Source organism: Aphelocoma coerulescens, chromosome 2 (assembly GCF_041296385.1).
Source record: "Aphelocoma coerulescens isolate FSJ_1873_10779 chromosome 2, UR_Acoe_1.0, whole genome shotgun sequence".
In the NCBI taxonomy this organism is placed as follows: Eukaryota; Metazoa; Chordata; class Aves; order Passeriformes; family Corvidae; genus Aphelocoma; species Aphelocoma coerulescens.
The window spans coordinates 47,581,765-47,595,880 of NC_091015.1; the positions used below are offsets into that span (position 1 = coordinate 47,581,765).

Sequence of the window (14,116 nt, forward strand, 5' to 3'; positions counted from 1 at the left end):
ACTAAAGTTTCTTAAAGTCATGCTATCAAGAAAAAATATATACAATAGAGGCATAACCCCCAAATAAAATTGCTGATACAGTCTTAAATCCCAAAAAGCAGTGAAAAGTCCTGAATTTAAACTAAATAAATAATAAATTTTTAAAAAGGGAAATTATGATGAGATTTCCTAACCTAAGTCATTAGTTGTGCTAAAATTTGCTGCATATTATGGTTATTAAGCAGAACACAATTTTATTTGAGTGTAAAAGTTTCAGACTTTCCTCATATGACCTTCCTGGCATACTGCCAAGGCTCGGCTCTTGATGACATTTAATCTGAACATAATCCCTGAAATCTCTGCGCCATTACCGGGTTGCATGGGAATGATTCCCTGACAACATACACAGAATTGTGCTGCAAATTTTATTTTCAGCTCGTGGCTGTTCCCCTTCCTTACCAGCTGTTGCAAATTATTTGTTTGAATAAAAATAAATAATCTATACCCTTTATTTGCTATAGAACCACATAATACCTAAAATAGAAAACAAGTCCAACACGTCTCATTTCGGTTGGTTTTCTGCTGATGGCTGCCATATTTTTAAGGGAGTAAACTCCAGAAAACAAATGAAGTTCAGCAGCTGATGAAAAGCCTGGGTAATGAGCTGCAGTGGCGCAAACAATCCCATTGATTCTAAACAGGAGCAAGACCACACTGCAGCAGAGGGTTCCAGCCGAGGGTACTCACACTTGACTGCGGTCTGAATGAGCAACTGCCTTTAGAAAGGAAGAATACACTTAAAAGAGCTTTTTTCATATTCAAAGACGCCTCTGATCTCTGAAGCCAACTGTCTTTTTGTCATGAATGCTGTGAAAAATCACAGTGTCCAAGATTTCCACATCTGTGATTTTTGGCACTTGTGCAAGGGTAGGAACTGAACAACTGATGTCTGAACACCACCAACAAAAACGAGGCAACACAGCAATTTGTCCCACAGGAAAGCATATAAAAGCCCCAAAATCACTGCAATAAGGTAAGTGTGGATCTCTCATTGTTTTCTGTGTGCTCAGGATTTCACAAGTATTTTTCCCCTGCATTCCCTGCAGGAAGGAGCTAGGTAGGCAAAGCAGCACTGACTTTAATCTTACTAATGCAGGTCCTAAAAGCAGTGAATCATACAGCAGTAAGAGCTCCGGTATGGGACGCAGAGACCTACCCATTGACCTGCATACTTAGTTCAGCAACAACCTGAGTGTCATTACAGATCATGGGAGCTAACACCAGTCTACCTACATTTGCTGTGGTCCAATTGCTGCCTGAAGCAAAGACTGGCTCTTATTGAGGCTTCTTATTTACTGAGTGATCCCAAGATTTTCCCTTTCCTATGAAAAGTAAGTAAATAAGATGAACAAGAAAAAGTAATTATTCCCTGCAAAAAAAAAGCCAAAAAACCAAAAAATGATAGCAGATAAAGCAGTTTTATGGTTTTTTTAAACTCTTAATTTTCAGCAGAAGGCTTGCTTTGTTCAGCGGGCTTTTCTCCCTGTACATTAACCTCTTCCCAAAAACATTTTTCCTACACAGAGTTGACCAAGTTACCAAAGACCATAATTCTGTGGGAAAAGAGAAAGTCTTCTAAAGCACTCATAAAGGTTTATTTCATTATCTCTAAGTTACTTCTAATGCTACTCTCTTTATACATGTAAACAAGTACCCTATTTCAAAGGTATTTCTTCAGGTTGGGGTGCAGAAGACCTGTTAGTTCTCCTCTTAAAGAAAGCTAAACTCCAAGGAAAAATAGGAGCTACTCCTCCAGTCCTTTGTTTCCTACAACAGAGTAGGCTTGATCCAACCAAGAGGCACTTAAATCAATGGGGAGCTGTTAATGTTTGGTTTAGGCCATGTAAGGGTGAGAAATTGGGAAACATGTTTTCAACTGGCCCTCAGCCAGGCACAATGCCACCACTAATGAGGCGCTGCCGTAAAGAGACGTTTTGAAAGGGTCATATGTGAGATGAATTAATGAACACAATGCAAACCTCACATCCATCTCAAAGAGGGGCAAAAAATCATTGCAGTTTATCATAAATATGCTTAGGTGTTCTGATGCCAGCCTACTTACTGCCAAAGGAATCCACCGACAGGGAAGGGCAAGGTCTGTTTGCAATGCAGTCCTCCCCTGGGAGATGCATTTCACGGCTTCCAGCCAAAGCCTCCAAAACGCCTCCAGGGTAGCAGTTGGGCTGGAGCTGCCCCATCACGCCCTTCCACTGCAGCTGGATTTGCCTATTTTTGCAGCTGGCACCACCAAAGGCTACAGAAACTTGTAGTCAGCAAAATCTCTTCCAGACTGACTTTTCAGTCTCTTCAGCTAATGAATACTGAGAGGAGTGCATAGACTGGCAACACCTTGTAAACAGAGTTAACACGCGAGACCCTGCACCCCTCACAGCCTTTCTTTTTCCTAACAATTTCTGTGGGACTGTTATCATCGTAGCTCTCACTAGCCTCAAACCTACCCACCACACCAGCTTGCAAAAACATCATTTCACCTAGCACTGGCAACAAAATCCCTTTTGCTCAGTGTGTCTAATCCCCTTGATAACAGTGCTGTACACAGATTGTCACGATGAAGAAAACTATGCTGGTTAGTCCAATGACTCAGCAGTGGTTTCTTCCTTTGCTGCTCCACGAAGAACAGGCTCAGGAGCTTAAATCTTGATGATAGATACATGCTCACTGTGCAGCTAATCCTATCATTTTCAAGACAAAAACCCAAGTCTGTGCAGCCTATAGCTACTGTTGATTTACAACCTACAAACAGCACGCTATGCACTACCTAAATGAAAAAATATTTTCAACAGTGAGTGAGGAAGACTGTGGTTTTAATAATATCTCCAGTTGCAACTAAGAACTCAGACAGTAAAAAATGAAGTCTGAAAGAGAGCAATCAAGGTTTATAAAGAATATTTCATATAGAGGTGCACCTTACACAAACAATTTTTGGAAAAACACATTCAGCCGAAGCATCAGCAATGCTCTGGAATTCAATGATCCCTTACACAACAGAGAACTGGAGAGGGCTTCACAAACTAGAAGTCCCACAGGGGAAAGTAAACATTCCCTATTTTCAAATAAAGTGCAACAAACAAAGCCTGAAGAGTGAATTATAGGTGTGAAGTTCAAAAAAATCCATGTGTGCAAGCAAATGTACAATCTGTATGAGCAATCATCATGACCCTATGTGATAAGCAAATACATACATACCAGAGCAGTAATTACTTATCTAACTTGCTGTTGTGGGCCTGTGATGACACTGGCTTTGTGAGCTACTGCTGTACCTCTGCGTGCAAATATGCTGCGTGATGGAGACTCTCTGGAAAGCTCACTTGAGTTCAGATGGATTGGTTTTGTTGCGAACTAGCTTGACATAAAACTTGAGTTGTGCCCCTAACCTGACTCTGATTCAAAGATAGAAGATCTTATCACTATGGAAGTGTGGCCGTGAGCCTGAGCGGATGGCCCACAGGGAGGAGGAGGAGGTGGCTTGATGTTTTTGTGGATAACAGCACCTAGCATTGCAATGAGGAAGCAAAAGTTTGTATTTCAGTATCCTTTGCAAATGCTAAGACCAGGAGAGACTGGTCCCAGTGCATAGAACACATCAGAATCCAGAAGCCTGGGGAGAAAGGCTGTTCCAATCAACATCTTTACACTGTTTTCTCCTGCAAAACATGGTTACCTCTTCAATAATGCCTGTTGAGAGCAGTCTCTCTCCCACGCCATCCTGCCACAGCTGTCATCTGGGAGTGTGCTAGTTGGCATGGACCAAAATCATGTCATGGAATGTGCTAGAAATTAAACAATATGGACAATCATAAGATACAAGTCCTGGCCCTGATACTTTTACCAATGCAGACAAAGCAGTGGTGAAGCAAAGTGGAGTCCTTCAAGCCCATTCCTGCAGTTAAAATACAAACATCAGAAACAGGGTGGCACAGCAGGAACAAAGATTAAGACTCCAAAGTTTAGCCCCGTAGCCACAACATGACCGTGTTAGTGCCATTAGAAAACGGGAAGCACAAATAACTTCTAAGCAAGTCAAACTTTTCTCTCAAAATAAAGAGGCCAGAAGATGAGTGTTACAATAGATATCAGGGCGCTGGCAAAGGCAAAGTGTGAAATGGATCCTTTCCAGTATTCAGTTTAGGAAGACAAACATTGTTTCACAAATTCACTGTAGCCCTGCTTATTTTCCAAGCTCCTTAACTCATGCCAAAGGGCCTGGACTTTCTGAACATCCTGTTCTGTTTCCTCCACTGCTAGTCTTAGTCCTCAGTACTAAATGTCTTTATTTCAGAGCCCCCTTTTCTATCATTTTATTCAAAACTCCTCCCTCCGTAGCTTTTGTATTTTACCTCTGGGTAAGAGTGAAGACAAGCAGATTAATGAGAAGTCTGAACAGCACATTAAGTTACACCTATTTTAAGAGCCCTTCTCGCTAGGCATCCCAAGGCACTGCATAAAAATAAAACTATACCAATTGCACTTAAAACTAACAAGAAGCTTGGAGAGGTTGGCATGCCTCAAAGCATAAAGATTGATGGTTAAATGAGTCCATGATTCCCCAAAGTCTCAGAGCCACATGAACACAGACCATCTCACCTGTCATTGGCTGGATGCTTGGATGTAAAGTTAAGGAATCTTCATGATGGCCTACTGGCAGGAAAAAATATTCCTGCCTGAAAAGGGCAGGAAAACGGTTTTAGTCCATAAGTAGTAACTGGCCATTTTGGGGATTTCCTATCTGATGAGCAGCAATGCCACCTCTGCCTCTCAAAGATGACAGAACACATTTCTGCTCCTGTCTTTGCTCCTCCACAGCTGCAAGAAGGCCAAGATACAAGTGGTCTCAAGGCAATGACTACAGTAGCACAGGCTTGGGCAGAGACAGGAACACCACCTCTCACCCCGTCTCATCACATCAGCTCCCAGATCCGCTGCACTTGGGACCCCACTAACACCACAAGAAATGGTACCAAACACCTTGACATGTCTGAGGTGCACCCTGGGCCCTGCTCATCCACCTGTACAGACACATCTCCTGGTTGCTGGCAAATGACAAGGAAGAAGGCATTTCTCCTGGCACAAGAGGGAACCACTGCTGCCTCAGAAGTGCCAGGAAGCCTTTCGCTGCTGGTGATGTGGGCATAAAACTTGTCCACTTGTCCTACTTGTTTCCTACTTTTTTGCCGTAAGAAGTCCTATCTTGCTTCCTTCCTCTTCCTTCCCACAGCAGTGTTTCAGGCTGAGACCAAAGCATGCAGTCAGAGTTACAAGGAACCAACCATGATCTTATTTGCCTTAAATAACTGCATTTCTACACTTTGGCTGCCATTTTGAGCAGTGCACAGATAATCAGACAGTCCTTACAGACTCTTACTTCCCTTTCTTGAGATAGTTCAGGAGAAAAGAACCATGTGGTGCCCTTGCAGCCTCTTCAAACAAGTAGTGTTGGAAAACAGCTGTGGCTTGCAAACCCTAATGAAAACAGTAATGTGGCTTACACTACATTCAACCCTACTTTAAATTATGTATTTATTAACACACATACAAAAGAGGAAAAGGATGTAACAGCACAAATTAAAAGTGGACAGGAAGCTGCAGTTTCAACAGTGAACTTAAGCTAAGACCTGAGGGCCATCAAAACTTAAAGCTGTTCCTATTACTTTGTATGCAGCTGAGGTGGCCACCAACACATCAGGACTGTAAAGCTAATCAAATCAGAGTTAAAAAATTAGAAATTCTTATGGCTGTCAACATAGTGACTTCTGGGAAGAGTATTGACTTTAGCAAGTTAGCTAAAACCAGAGTTTCAACCTTATGAGGGGGATACAGAATAACATCAATATAAGAACAGGAGGTCCTGAACAATGCTGGAATCACATTTTGAAACCAACCAAGGAATATGTACATGAAATCAACCAAACAGACAAAGCTGATGCATCAGTGAAGCAGGTCTGAACAGACAAGATTTCAGGCTCACACTGCTTGAGTAAGGAACGCTTTCCTTGCCATCTGGCTTAGAAATCACTTGGATTCCACAGTGGCCATCTAACGGCCAACAGGAAAGCAGGGGAATTATTTTAAGTAAGCATCACTAAAATTAAAATGGGAAAGGCAACGAAAGGGGGGGAAAAAAAGTGGTCAGTGATAAATACAGTATGGAGATTTTTCTATTTATATTTTTAAAGCTATTTATATTTGAAAGCTTTCATTTAGGGACTCTGACAGGCAGGCTTCCACATTCATCAGTCTGGTTTTCATTCAAGTACACAGTACTTATAGACATATGTAAAGGCCAACAAAAACAATTAAAAAGACATTAAAATTAACTTCTGTCACTGTTTGGGGTTATCAATTCACATTCACATTCAGACACATAAACAAAACATTTCCCAATATTACACTGATATACATTTTGAATGCTCTGCATAAAATCCTGCTCCAGCACCAGGGCACACCGTGAAAAAAATAGTGCAAGTTTGACATATTCTGACACAATGCTCCCTGGAGATGAGCTCCTTCAGGTGAACTTGCTGTGTGAGCTTGATCTCCCATACAGCTGAACCAGGAAAGCAGCAGAGCACCTGTGATGGCAGAGCCATGGAGAACCTACACAACATCAACTCACAACAGAGCAAATCTACAGGGCAGAACTGGAAAATGTTCTGGGGATACTTTAGGGCACCTTCCAGCACTTAGAGGGGGCCTACAAGAGCTGGAAATGGACTTTTCACAAAGACACGCAGTGAAAGAACAAGTAATGATGGCTTTAAACTGAAAGAAGGTAGGTTTAGATTAGGAAGAAATTCTTTACTGTGAGGATAGTGAGACACTGGAACAGGTTAGCCAGAGAAGCTGTGGATACCCCATCCCTGGAAGTGTTCAAGGCCAGATTGGATGTGGTTTTGACCCAGTCTAGCGAAAGACCCAACCCAAACCATTCTATGATTCTATGATTCTGTAGCTGAAGAGGAAAGGATCCATGAGTGTAGGATGGCTGCTGAAAGACTGATAATATGCTGGAGGAGAACTGCCAAATACCCTGCACAGTCCTTTCCAAAAATGTTGCATTTGGCTCTTCAGAAGCTAAGGCATTCAAAAGGAAAGTGCAAATCCTCCTGCTCATCTCTGAAGCTCCTCACCAAACTGACGTTGCTCCTGGTTAAGAACAGGTCACATTCATGAACCCATTTAGAAAATGCAAGCTGAGATGCATGCTGCTTCTAGTAACATGGATGATCTAACTTCAGAGTCAATTGACTGCTTTCTGCTATAACTGACATCTGTTACTAACTTTGTTCATATGTCAACACTGTTTAGCTTAATTAACCAGCTTTCCTCTCTACCAGCCCCTTCCCTGACGTATTTAGCTAGGAACTATCTTATCATGCTCTGGGTTTCAATTTGCTAGCCTGTTCTGCTAAGATAAAGGCTCTCAGAGCTGCTTTTCTTGCTGTGCCTGTTTTAGTTTGAATCATTCCTGAATTCAAAATCCAGAACAACACATGAAATTTCATTTTGTACATTTTTCTACGCTGATTTTAAGGTTTCCATGTCTCCATTACCTTCACATTACACCTATTCCATTCTAGACCCATATTTATCTTATCTGTGTAGGTCTGGAGATTTGCCTTGCTTTTACACAAGTTTCAAGAACTCTTCAAAATATTTTCTCTACTTTTAAACATTTGGGCTTTTTAGTCCAGCCAACTGAATTACCTACCAAACTCACGACCTTGTTTCCTCAATTTCACAGCCAGTCCTTCTGTGAGATGGAGTGTTATTTATGACCTATGTTTGCTTATGCTTGTATAACATTTAAATGGAAATAAGTAAATGCATGCTTCACACAAACTCACTTTGTATAACCAACTCTTCCACAATGTCATCATGCTCCATGAAAACAAAATCTGAGAGCACATCAACATCTCAGTTTAGCAACATTTTAAAGAAGAAATCACATTCACTGCCTGTCACAGCTTGCATCAAAGACTGTCAATGTCCTAAGTTTCCAAGGGATTGCATCTACTGAGCCATTTACAGCTCTATTTCTACAAGCAAAATAAACATGTCCAAGAATGTTGAGGCCAACTGGCACAGAAAGGTGCCATGCTAATAAAGTCTATCACCCTCCAAAACAGGGTGGTTGCTTTCAAACTGCCTACTGGGAACAATCCCAAGACAACTTTCAAACCTTACCTGGGAATAGTTCAGGTGAGTTCCCGTAAGTATAAACCAAAACTAGGCCAGGGACAGTCAACAGTACATACATTTGATTTCCAGGGCCAGGGGCTGCTTCTAGACTCCATTTAATTTACTAGTACAGATGTGCCCATTGCATGAAGACCTCTTCATGTCTGCATGACCCTGAGTTCTTCACACCTCTTGGTACATTTTCATTAGTTTGTCATTTGCCCACCTTCCTTCTCAGAGACCAAAGTAATTCTACTAAAACCAGAGCCACAGCTTTTAGGAGGATTTTCTCTGGCTGGATATATTAATCTTTGCTTTGTTCCAAAAGGGATTCTGACATCTTTGTCTCAATTTTCTTCTCCAGGACTGGTTTTAGTTTTAGTTTTTAGTTTTAGCTTTCCATATGTTTCTTTGGTCTTGGAAAACAAAACTCTGCTCTTTCCCCAGATAAACTCTGCGGACAGATGTGTCTTTCCACCTAAAGAAAATGGGACTTCAGACTCACACACTTGCGTCTTCCTCGTGCCACCAGGAAACCCAGATTTTCATGGGGTTTTGGTTTTTTTCCTTTTTTCCCTGGTGCTGCCCAACTATCTTATATTTGCTGTCCCCAGTTCTTTAATCGCATCCTTCTTCCTTCTCAGCCTCAATTCTCTACTTATCTCCACCTTATCCACCTTTTTTTCTGGTGCCACTTTTCTTTGATTCATCTTTTTCTCCCCTTTTCCTCCTGAGTTCTCCACCATAACACATCAGTCTTTCACTTGATTTCTGCGCTACCAATTAGCGCCAGCCTCCACTCTGCGATTATAGCCACATGCAGCTGTGGTCAGCTTCCTCAAAGACCTCTCCTTTCTAACTACTATATTTATATACAGCTGTGCATTCAGATCACCTCAACTGCCTCTTCTATTCCCTCATGTCTAGCTCCCTGCCTCTAGCTGCATCTAAACTACTTGGATATTCTCTCTCCTGACTTCTGTCAGCTGACATTTCTATATAAAAATAGATCCTCTCAGGTAACATTGAAGAAAGTTAATCTCCTTCTGTTCCTGCATCCAGTCTTGATGTCTTCTCTGCTATCCTTCATTCAGTGTTGCATCACTGCACATCCTTCCTCATCTCTGCCTTCAAGGAAAAATAAAGAGCCCAGAAAAAATGCATCCAGACTCCAAATTTTCATTAAATGCTGGCTTCCTCTGGCCACTGACTGAAAGGCAGTTATCTGCCTGAGCTAAGTTCTCTTAGGTGGAAAGTTCTTGTTGTGATCCAAGGCAGGAAAACTCCCCCATCTCCTTCAGCTACAAGTTTAATCCACTGAAAACTGCAAATTGGTCTTGAAAACACCAAAAAGAAAAGAAAAAAAAAGGGAAAAAAGAGAAAGAGTAATTACAGTTTAGGGCAGAGATTCTTGTAAATGAAGTTTTACTAGAACTTGAAGAAAAATTGATGCCTACCTAAGTGGAAGAAAATGAAAGAAGTAGTGGGAGGAATTTCACATCAGAGATCACAAATACACTTTGAATAATCTTAATTTTCTGAGAAGAGGCTAGGTACTAACAAATGACTCCTCATGCTCGTGAAATAGGAAAAATAAGTTTACATGAGCCTCATACAGCACATAGTATTTTGAACATAATATTCTGTAAAACTGAAAATGATTGCAGAAACATATGGCTAAAAAGAAAATAAAGTTCAAGGATTTAACAAGGATTTCTTTCTGCAAATCAAAGTACAGACTCCAACCCTTGATTATTCCCATCAAAGCATGAAATAATATTAAGGAGTTGGATCACACATTCTAAAATGCACTTTATTGTTTTTTCCCCTTTAAACAACACAGATTTTATAGGACAAATATTAAGGACAGAGCTTCAAAGAACAAGTGGATGTGTAGGAACAGAGTACCAAGCAAAGTGTCATCTCAAGTATTTTACTATGTAATAAAAATAGCACTTTGTTTTGAGAATTGGAAGCTTATCAGTCTCAGTGCAAGGCTTTTCTGCATATCCAGGCATGCAAGAAAGGACAAGCAATGAACAGGAGGTAAGCCTTGTGCCCTTGATGCTGTGGTTTATCTCCAGAACTTAAAATACACCAATGCTGCTAAATAAATAAGGCACAGTGAGACACAAACAGAAAGAGCATGCCAATTGCTTTCATGTACACAAGCAACGAGGCATCAAATTTAATTGTGAGTAAGTGGGAGGATTTTCAAAGATGCAAATGGACAGTAAATGCAGAGTTCAAAAGGTATTCGGGGTTGGCCTAAATGATCTAATTGCTGCTGTAAATCTACAGTTCCTGAAGACTACGAAGTCTCCTGCACTGTTGTTAAAGATTTTGGAACATGTATCCACTATAAACACTATACTAATTACAATTAATTACATTAATTTTCACTTATAATTTACACAGAGATTCTCCAGAAATGAAGCAGGCCAAGAACACATTCAAAGAGGTATTTCCTCTGCTAGGGCACAAAAGCAAGCTGTGCTACCTGGCCTCCTGATCCTGGATCATGCATAAAACCTATTAAAACCTTTCTGGCAGATCACAGTTATCTGTGGCCTCTGATACAAAGTACAATGCAGAGTCTGATCCATAGACTCTAGCAAAATAGAAAACAAAACAAAAAAAACCCCAAACCAAATAACCAACCAAATAAACAAAAAACCACACCAAAAAACCACACCATCCCCGGAATATTTTAGCTGGCTTTAAATTAGGGTAATTTTTTCCATTAATGATGCAGGCAAAGGTGCAGTCTCTGTCTCTGACCAGTGCTGCCATAAATATTTTTTAGAAAGCTATATTAGAGTAAAACAAATAAGATGTATCAGAGTAAAAGTCTACAACATTAATTCCATACTTGACGTAAAATGTATGGAGCTAAAACAAAGCACAAGCCTTTCACAGTTCCTTCTAAAACTTCAGAAATCTTCCTTTGAATTCCCAGTGTTACTGTGACTTGCTTTGAAGACTAATTCTTTGCCAGAGGTGCTGTATAATTGTTTATGTCTCATCTAACCTGCTGTGGAAGATGAGATTCAACAAATAAATATGCAAATATCTCCTAGTGATTTGTATTTGCTAAATATAATCCAAATGTTAATTGAGATCCTATTTAACAATTTCCCAGTGGTTGCATTTCTTGCAACAGATTAAATGACAATAGGATCAGAAAGCCAACTATAAAGGGCTAGGAAACAAAGATAGGTCCTTCTGTTATGAAAAATACTTGAAATAGTATGCTTAGCAGGGAAATGTGACTGACTGGCTCAGTATTCAATTGCTTGCCACACATTTACATCAAGGAAAAGCATTTTTCCCACCAGTGGAAGAATTTAATTACATGGGGTGAAGAGAAAAGAAAAGAAGATCCATTGTGAAAGTCCTCTTTCACTGCTTTAGTCAAAGTGGATGTCTTAGAATATGTCAGCTGGACAAACCAAAAACACAAAAATAAGATTAAAGATAGCGTATCTTCACCTAGCAATCGGTAACTATGTGTTCCAGCCAGAGAAAACACTGGGAAAGCTACTGGAGGAGTTTTCCTTTGGCTCAGGGAACAGATGAGCAAGAGTTCTCCTAAGGCATTACTTACAAAGCCAAAAGCTGTTAAATTCAGCGGCGGCTAAAGCAAGTTACAACACAGTCTGCTCCAGACTGTGTGGACAGAGCCAAGCTGCAGTATAATAACATTTAGGGGAAAAAGGGAGCAAGCAGAGAAAACATACCTTATGGTTTTATCCCAAGCCTGAACCAGATTCAAGGAGCTCTCTCAAGCAAGTCAGAATAAGGAGGTTGAAAAGGTTTTCTGCTTGCGGAGGGCTCACCTACAGAAACACAGGTTCTATGGTGATATTTTCTAGTGTTTATTCAACCAAGTTTTCAGTTCCCAAATAATACAAACACTTTGGAAAACTATGCCACTTGCTGTCATCGAGGAAGATTTTCCAGTCCAATAAATCAATATCTTTCCTGTCATGCATTCTTTCTCAATTAATCAAATTTTTTCTCTACATCACTTTACCATCCCCAACATTTTGATCAAACCATTCTTACAGAACTGCTTTCTCTACACCCCATTCCAATGTGAAATCTCTCACTTCTGTCCTTCCACATTTCTCCATGCCCATGGTTCATTTTTCCTTTATTTTCTCAGAATTTCAGTTAAACCACATAAAATGGTGCATAAAGACTAGAGGGAAGTTTACAAAGCCACTGAAGTGAAAAACAGGCTGGAATTGTGAATTAAGGACTGTTTTTTGGTCAGCTGTGCAGTTCTAACTCATTACATAAGAATGAGTGTAAAATCATTCTGCAGCTTCAAATAACTCCTATTTGTGTAATTTCCACTCCATTTAAGAATTAGTTGGAGCAACTGTACTGGCAATTTAAGGGAGGCAGAAGAAGTTAAGAGGATCTAAAAGGTTTTGATACAACAACTGCAATATTATCAGAACCAGGATTTAGGAACCTGGTGAGGATTCTTTTCTATGAGAGTGGTGAGGCACTGGAACAGGATGCCCAGGGAAACAGTGGATGCCCCATCCCTGGAAGTGTTCGAGGCCAGGTTGGATGGGGCCTTGAGCCACCTGGTCAAGTGGAAGGTGTCCATACCTAAGGTGGGGGGTAGGAACTAGATGACTTGTAAGGTGCCCTCCAACCCAAGCCATTCTATGATTTTATTATCCTGCAAGAACAAGAAACTACTTTTTTCTCTTCTGTTATTATTTTATGTTCCTTTAATTACTTTATTTCAAGGAATTAAGGAATAATAAAATTTAAACATAATTATGAATGCTAGTACATTTTGACAGCAGTCTCATGTTTAACCTCTGTCTCTTTCTGTATGTGAAAGTTACAACTACAACCAACTTTTGGAAACAAAGTACATCAAATCCTCCCATGCAGAATGGGAACACACTAGGGTCAGCCTGCCATTTTCCCACTGAAGACAGAAGTTGCGCAACCCCTGTCATTTTCACTTAGCTTTTGCTGCCAGCAAAGCAGGAGCTCCTCCTGTATAAATCGAAGTATTTTCTAATCAATTCATTTTCAGAAATGGAATTTCAGACCAGAAAAAGTACAACATCCTGTATCTCAAGAAAATCAGAGCTGGTGAACATCTGCACTGTGGCTACTTACCTGGAAATCTTGATGGGTTAGTACTGTCACTGCATTTTAAAGCAGCTTTATACTGAAAATTTTACTATCCTGTATGTCTTAACGTTTTACAAACCCACTCTGTATCTGAAAACTAATCAGCCCCAATCAGGGGGTGAGACTAATAGTGTCTATGGTTAGCATCTTAATATAAAGGAAATCAGAAATGTCAAAACTTGTCATAACTGCTCAGTAGTACTCTCTCTCTCTACTGCAAATCTACTACAACTAAAGGACTACGATAAATTTTAACCTGACATCCTCAAAGTCAGCAAAAATTCAGTACCACTTTTCCTCGGTGACAGTCAGACACAGCAGGGAATATTTTCCTTAACTTCTGGGTGACCTTTAGAAAAACCTGCTGCCTTTCTGTGAGGTGCTCATGCATTTCAGTTTCAGTTCAGATCACACAATTTCCCTCCTGAAATTGTATTATTTTACCTTTACCTCTGTTTGTTCTTTTCTGTGATTATTAAATCAAAGAAGGGATGATTGGTTTTTAAATTAATTTGTGAAAGGACAATGAAAGATGCTGATGGCTAGAAGGATGGGAATGAGTTTCTAACAGATCAAAAGAGAAAGAGCTCTAATGAGCAGATGTGTTCTGAAAGCTTTTCTTAAATGCAAGCATAATGACTGTCTCAAGACTGATCCATTGCAAATAGAGGTCTGCCCGTCATGGTACGAGGGAAGAGCCCTTAATGAC

At 40.3% G+C, this 14,116-nt stretch overlaps 1 protein-coding gene across 15 annotated transcripts in view; it reads right to left on the reverse strand.

The window, feature by feature from the left end:
- The window catches only part of THRB (thyroid hormone receptor beta), a 169,717-nt gene that overhangs the window by 105,061 nt on the left and 50,540 nt on the right, over positions 1-14,116 (reverse strand). The window contains exon 3 of one of the 15 annotated variants that reach the window (XM_069007302.1): positions 3,722-3,830. The exons of 13 other annotated variants lie outside the window; for them this stretch is intronic. The gene's annotated coding sequence lies outside the window, so the exon portion shown is untranslated. Of the gene's footprint in view, positions 1-3,721; positions 3,831-8,244; positions 8,264-14,116 lie in introns of those variants that run through there. One more of the 15 variants, XM_069007306.1, reaches the window with a different exon arrangement.